At 40.6% G+C, this 7073-nt stretch overlaps 1 long non-coding RNA gene across 1 annotated transcript; it reads right to left on the reverse strand.

The window, feature by feature from the left end:
* On the reverse strand, window positions 1–6316 carry LOC148876682 (uncharacterized). Its single transcript, XR_016112929.1, has 2 exons — window positions 5915–6316; window positions 1–384 (listed from the first exon to the last, which is right to left on the reverse strand). It is a non-coding gene; the product is annotated as an uncharacterized LOC148876682 (long non-coding RNA).
* Window positions 6317–7073: the final 757 nt, after the last annotated feature.

The following is a 7073-nucleotide window of genomic DNA, read 5'->3' on the forward strand; positions in this document are numbered from 1 at the left end:
TTTCAGCAGCACTAAATTAAATATAATATTATAAAGGGCTCTTTAAGCATGTGGTAGCCAGGACTTAGGGTCCATCTGTTCCCCACTTAACATACTTCTTCAACCACCAATCTTCTCAAACCACGCAAGCAAAAAAGAAAAAACAAAGCCCCTATAGACGGAAATCAGAGGGTTCGTTCACATTACATTAGAACATGATAAGGAGTCACTCTCCAGCATGTGTGTCCAACCTACATATCGAGAGAGAGAGACAGACAGACAGACAGAGAGAGAGCATCTTATTTGCTGGCAATGCCCAAGTACAAGTAACCGAAGTAAGTGGCTTCGATCGGCTTCGTACTTGAGATGAGAGAATTGAGGAGCGAATCCCGCCTTCACACCTTACTTGTAACCGACAGCTAGCTATTAGTAACTAACCACCACTCACATACTCATATCATCAAGACAGAATATCCATGCGTTGCATGCACAGCAATAAACATATTAAAACGACCTCTAGAATCTAGATGTCGTAGGCAGGCCCTATATATGGAATAAGTAATTAGTAAATCCTAAACCAAAGAAAAAGGAACAAAGACATGTAATTTCATGATATAGCTTGGAGCCATCTGGTTCCAGTCTGGGTCCAAAGAAGGGAAAAAAAAAATTGGGATCAAATTATGGAGGGACTGCTATCTGATCAACTTCGTCCTAGCCTCTAGGAATGCATTCGAGCAGACCCTGTCTAGCTCCATCATAAACTTCATGGGCCAGCAAATAGATGTAGCCTGTTAGGGTGTCATTGTCAACGGACTGCCCAGTAGGGATGATCATTTTCAGTCTAGCCCAGCCCGAATATATACAAGCCCGGCCCAGCCCATGATCACCCCCTACTGTCCTATCCTATTCAAAAATCCACTGACCTACAAGTCCCGGACCTGGACCTTCGCAGAAGGATGCCGAGTGGTCATTAGCGACATCTATAGTTGTATAATAGACCAGACCGGATTACCAAGTAGGCACACTTAGTAAGCATAACAGGGGACGCACACAATCATTGTGTGACACCTGTCCTAAAGTGTGTTACACTGATTGCATGACTGGGTTGGGTCATCAGTGGCATACTTATGGGACAGGTGCCGCACATGCTTACTCAGGGTTTTCACCAAGTTATGGGCTTTAACTATTTGGGCTCAATTAACTACTGGATCTTAAAACCATCTGAAAATCTGACCCTGAACTGAAAGAATGGCAAAAGTTCAACCAAAAGACCACATCCGTTTTTATATACTACAACATCATTATTTTTTCTAATGCAACATCTCAGTTTCAAATAATCAAAACATCCCTGGCCGTTTTTATCCGAACAGCCAAAGTTTTACCGAGCAACTATTGTTAATGGGCTTAATGGGCCAAAATTGCTATTTTTTATGGGCTCGTAAATGGAAAAAGTTAATGTATAGAAACGATTTCTCTTTAGTCTGCTATCCAGATTTTGGCTCCCTCATTTATCTAAATCCATTATCCTAATCTAATTGACCTTAATAAGAAACCAAGAAATATACTGAGGGAAAATGTAACTGACAAATATGCCCAGCTTTAAACAAGGGGAACATTAGTATAAATAATATCTACCATCAACATCTGCATCAAAGCCAAACTTCATTTTCCACAGTTCACAACTTTCTGAGTAAATTTTGCAGTGAAATGCCTAGGCTGTTCAATGCATCAAATAGCTGTAACTTCTTGAGGTAGGCATTAAGGCTACTCATGCTGGAACCAACCCACCATCCATTAGCAATCTTCTACAAAACCCCATTTTTTTTAACTTTTTCTCATCTTACAATGTTTTTTTTTTTCCAAAAAAGCGAAACTTCATTAAGCTTCAGGAGGATTACAAGGAGAGAATTCATTTACATACTGGTCCATTACTATATTATATTTACAAGCATCATAAGCTAATTTATGAGCACAAGAGTTCTGCTCTCTAGGAATATAGCTGGAGGTAACTGATTTAAAAGTCATCATCAGCTCATTAATCTCTTCCTTTATATGCTTGACGGACCATTCCAACTCCTGGCATTCAGATAGACTATCTACTATTCCTTTTCTATCTGATAATACCGTAATAGATAATATATTTAGTTCTTTTGCCTTCTCCATCGGCGTGAACTCTTCTACTTGCTCCATAAAACAATTTGTTATCGTGAGTAAATAATTCCAAGCCTGTTGCAGCAATACCAGTACCTGCACTAAAGGAGCCATCCACAAATAATTTGTAGCCTGAGATTTGTAGTGACTTATCCTGAATGGGTTGGGGGTATTGATACTTTCAGAGTTTTGGGGTATTATGTATTGGAGAGAAAGACTCGGGAGTTGAGCAGGGTTCAGCACCTGAGCTCCATTTGTTTTTGCATTCCTCATGTCCCAGATGAGGCGAAATAATACTAGAAATTGGGCAGTGAATCTTGATTGTTCCTCCTTGGACAGATGGGATAACTTCTGTACTATCCAGTTTGCTATGGAAATGTGGATTTCATTTTGATAGATTTCCTCGGGAACTACCCCTATCTGGGCTGATAGCCATACTGCTCTTGCGTAGTGACATGTAAAAAATAAATGTCTCCACGATTCAGTCTCATTATTGCATAGTGGACACTTTCCTTCAAACTCGGTCAGGAATGTTTGTCTGTCTCTTGTCAAAATCCCATTCCATCAGGCTTTCCACATAAAAATTTGGAATCTCAATGGGGTATGAGCTTTCCAGATTATGTTCCAATTTGCTGAAGGTCCTGAGGTAGAGGGAGCATTTCCACTGAGAAATCTATACCCTGGCTTGACATCGTATGTTGTTTCTTTGGGGCCCTTCCGCAGAAGTGTTTCTTTGACTATATTAGAGAACACGAGTTTGCAGAATGTGCTCAACACAATCTGCACAAAATAGAGTTCTTAGCTTTTGTAGATCCCAGTTGCCAGAAATATCCATACAGTCTTTTACTTTCATTCCTTGGACTAACCTGAGGTTTTCCTCTCTTAATTTGTGAGACCCATCATGAAAAGAGGGGACCCAAGGATCCAAAATGTGAACATTGGGGCCATCCTTAATCTGCTAAATGAACTTGTTCTTCAGCAATTCCATTGTTTCCACTATTTTTTTCCACCAAGGTGAATCGGCTGATTTTTTTGTGAGAGAGAAAGGAGATTTATTCCTCAAGTACCTTTGTTTGATGACTTCAACCCATAGGCTTGAGTCCTATGTTAACAGTCTCCATAAATGTTTGGCAAATAATGCCTTGTTGAAATCTCTCATTCTTGTTAAACCTAGACCCCCTTCTTTTTTTGGCTTGCATAGCTTCTCCCATGCTATTTTGTGCATTATTTTTTGATTTAGATTCCCTGACCACCAAAAATCTCCTTGAATTTTCTCTAGCTGTTCTATTGTTTTTCTCTTTAATATGGAAACTCCCATAGTGTATGTTGGCATTGACTGCATTACGGATTTGACCATTGTAGTTCTTCCAGCTTGGGATAGGAGTTTGCCTTTCCACATGGATAGTCTAGAGCTCATTTTTTTTACTAGTTCTTTACTCTCATTTTCTGTTTCTTTGCCAAAGTGGATATGAGCTCCCAGATACTTGTCTTCCATGCCTATACATTTAACTCCAAGTAAGCTTGCCAAGAGCTTTGTTTTTCTCCTGTGAACACCTTTACTGAATTGCACCCCCGACTTCTTTAGATTTATACTTTGTCCTAACATCTGTTCAAATTCATTTAACAACCCTTTTACTTTTCTTACCTGTGTTGGATCAGCCTTACAGAGGATTACACAGTCATCCGCAAACAGAAGGTGGGTTAATAGGCACACTGTCCCTACATAGCTTAAAACCCTTCAAATTTTGCTCCTATTCAACCTTTTCAATTAAGCCCGATAGGACTTGCATTCTAATGATGAACAGATAAGGGGACAGAGGGTCTCCCTGTCTTAAAGCCACTCCTCAAACTGAAGAATTCCTTGTGGGTCCTATTGGTTTTTATAGCAAATTTTGGGAAATTAATACAGAGTTCAACTAATTTGCACCATTTTTCTGGAAAGCCCATCTCTTCTAGAACTTTCAAAATGAAATCCCTTCTCATTCTATCATAAGCATTTGACATGTCAACTTTTATGAATAGCCAACCTATTCCTTTCTTCTGCTTCTTCATTTTGTTGATAACTTCTTTGGCTAATATTATGTTGTCTGCACATTGTCTACATTCAAGGAAAGCTGCTTGGTTGGGGGGAGATGAGCTCATTAATGTATCTCTGCATCTTCATTACCAAGCACTTGGATACTATTTTGTAAATGACATTGCAAACACTAATTGGCCTAAACTGGGAGAGGTTTTCCTTGTTTACTTTTGGGATGTAGACCAAATTGGTCGAATTTATTTCAAGGGGAAATTCACCAGTCCTAAAGACATTTTGAACTAGGCTTATCACATCAAATTTTATTGAGGATCAGTATCTTTGAAAGAAGAAATGAGAGAAACCATCTGGTCCCGGAGCAGAATGTGGTCTCATTGATTTAACCACTTCATGAATTTCTTCTTCTGTAGGGGGTAAGAGCAAGGCTTCGCATTCCTCAACTGGAACTCTATTATGAAGGAGTCCTAAGACATTTATTTCATACCTATGGTGATAGTCCCCAATTTCTTTGGCCCTAGTTTTAAACATTTCTGCTACCTCCCCAAGCTTCATGATTTCCCACTTTCACTTTTCAAAAATTCCAGATTATTTCTTATGCGATTAAAATTGGCTAGGTGAAAGTATCTAGTATTCCGGTCCCCTTCTTTTAACCATAACTCCCTTGACTTTAATCTCCATAATTGTTCCTCTCTAATCTACCATTTGTCATATTCCCTTATTGAATTTATCAATTCCCCACTACTGGCCTAGCTGTCACCCTGTTGGATTGCCAAACTTCTCCTTTCTAAAGATTTTAATTTCTCATTTATGCCCCCAAATCTTACTTTGTTCCATCTTTTTAGAGCCCATTTCAGTTTGGAAGGGAAGTTTTGGTTTCTTGTCTCTGTCTCCCAAACATCCTTTACCAATTGATTACACTCCTCTTCATCTGACCACATTAGTAAAAAGTGGAATTGTTTCGGGCCGGATAATATGGTTGGACTTGTCTCTAGAAGCAAAACAGCATGGTCTGAGAAAATGGTGGGGTAGGATAAAATTCTTGCCTCTGGAAAAGTCTCATGCCACCATTATGAAGCTAACCCTCTATCCAACTTCTCTTTAACTAGCTTGTTTCCGCTTTTATGATTTGACCATGTAAAATGGGTTCCCACTGTCTTTATTTCTTGGAGGCCATGGTTCTCAATTAGTTGGATTAAGGCTTTGGAGGGTTTTCTTCCATTCCACGAGCTACCCTATAATCGATTCCTCAACTATGTCATTTAGGTCTCCTATGAGAACCCATTCATCAAATCCCTCCAATACTGAGTTAAGATTCTCCCAAAATGTGGAACGATGGTGCTTGATTGGGTTGCCATAGATAAGACATAGGCCCCAAGTCGGATCTGAGGTTGTGTTTTGAACTTGGGCTAATATCAATCTTTCCGAAGATTTAATGATCGCTATTAGGAGTCCAGACTTCCAACAGCACACCAAACTCCCGGCCTTTCCTTTAGAAGGTATGATTACTTTGTGGTTGTAGCCTAGCTTTCGTGTTAATCCGGTTGCCTAAATCTCATTTAGTTTGGCTTCGAATAGGAAAACCAGATCATGGTTGGACTCCCTAATGCATTTGCATAGGAATCTACCCGTTTGAGGGTTGTTACACCCTTTGCTGTTCCAGACTAAAAATTTTAACAGCTAGTGACCATGATAGGGAGCACTAAAAGAGAAGGAAATGAATGAGAAAGATTCAGCTGTTTTTAAGCATACCTGATGGTTTAGGGTTGAGGTGGAAGTCGGTAAGTGAGGCGGACTTTGGGTTGGAACAAGCAACAAATCCCCAGCTATTTCGATCCAATTCTAGTCCATTTCTCCACTTCCACCGCCCGACATCAAGCTAAAGTTTCCTTGGTTCTGACCAACAATTGGGGCCAAAACTGGTCCGTTAGTAGCAACTCCCTTGATGTTTGAGGTTTTCAACATATCACCAATTTCTTGCTTAGAGAATTGCCCTAACAGCATGTTGAGAGGTATTATCGACTTGTTTCCGTCCCCAACAAGGCACTTCAAAAATCCATCGCTTTTAGATCCAGGTCATAAATGGTTTTACGTGGTTGGCCCAGTTTCTTTAGACCTAGATCTGGATCCACAAACCCAGAACCAGATTTGATTATGTAACTTCTCCAAACTCTCGTTTTCCAGGTATTTGCGTACAGACATCTTGATATTTTTCCTGTTGCATGCAGGATAGGTGGGAGGCTTTCTGGTTCAGCTATTGTCTTGTCTTTTCCATGTGGTGTGCATGCAATCTTTGCATGTTCAGCATGGATGCCACATTCCCGTTGCTGCACATGTCCTCCTCCAAGTTGCCTTTTCTTTGACCTGTAGGTTGACCCATCTGAGTTATTCAGGCCTTCCGAGTTTGGACAATCAATCTGCTTGCCATCAAATTTTACTATTGCTGGCGACCGGTCCAGCAGGCATCGACGTTTTTCCAGAAGAATGGGTAGCAAGCAGTTCTATTGATTTCCTTTGTACTGTAGGATTTTTAGTGGTGTATCGGGTTTGAATTCCGCTTTTAACCATTCACCTAGGTGGTCTATCTCCCTGCTATCCATTTCCTGTTTAGCCACTTCAAGGGATGCTTCAATCTGTTTACAACGGTGACAACGGTGCCAACTGTGTCCCAAAGGCCACAGTAAGCGCAGACCTTTATGAGAGATTCATAGGAAAATCTGATCCACTTTTGTTTGCCATCCACGTTGACAAACATTCCTGTGAACAAGGCTCAGTGGATGTCGATGATAATCTGGACTCTCATGTAAATAGACTTGTTCATGGGTCGGGTGGCCCGACGGGCCGGCCCGGCCCCCAAACGGCCTTGAGCACACATATGGGCCCGTGGGCTTAACCTCGGGCCAAAAAGCCC

This window comes from Nelumbo lutea, chromosome 1 (genome assembly GCF_056320005.1).
Source record: "Nelumbo lutea isolate HS-2025 chromosome 1, American lotus-T2T, whole genome shotgun sequence".
Taxonomy (NCBI): Eukaryota; Viridiplantae; Streptophyta; class Magnoliopsida; order Proteales; family Nelumbonaceae; genus Nelumbo; species Nelumbo lutea.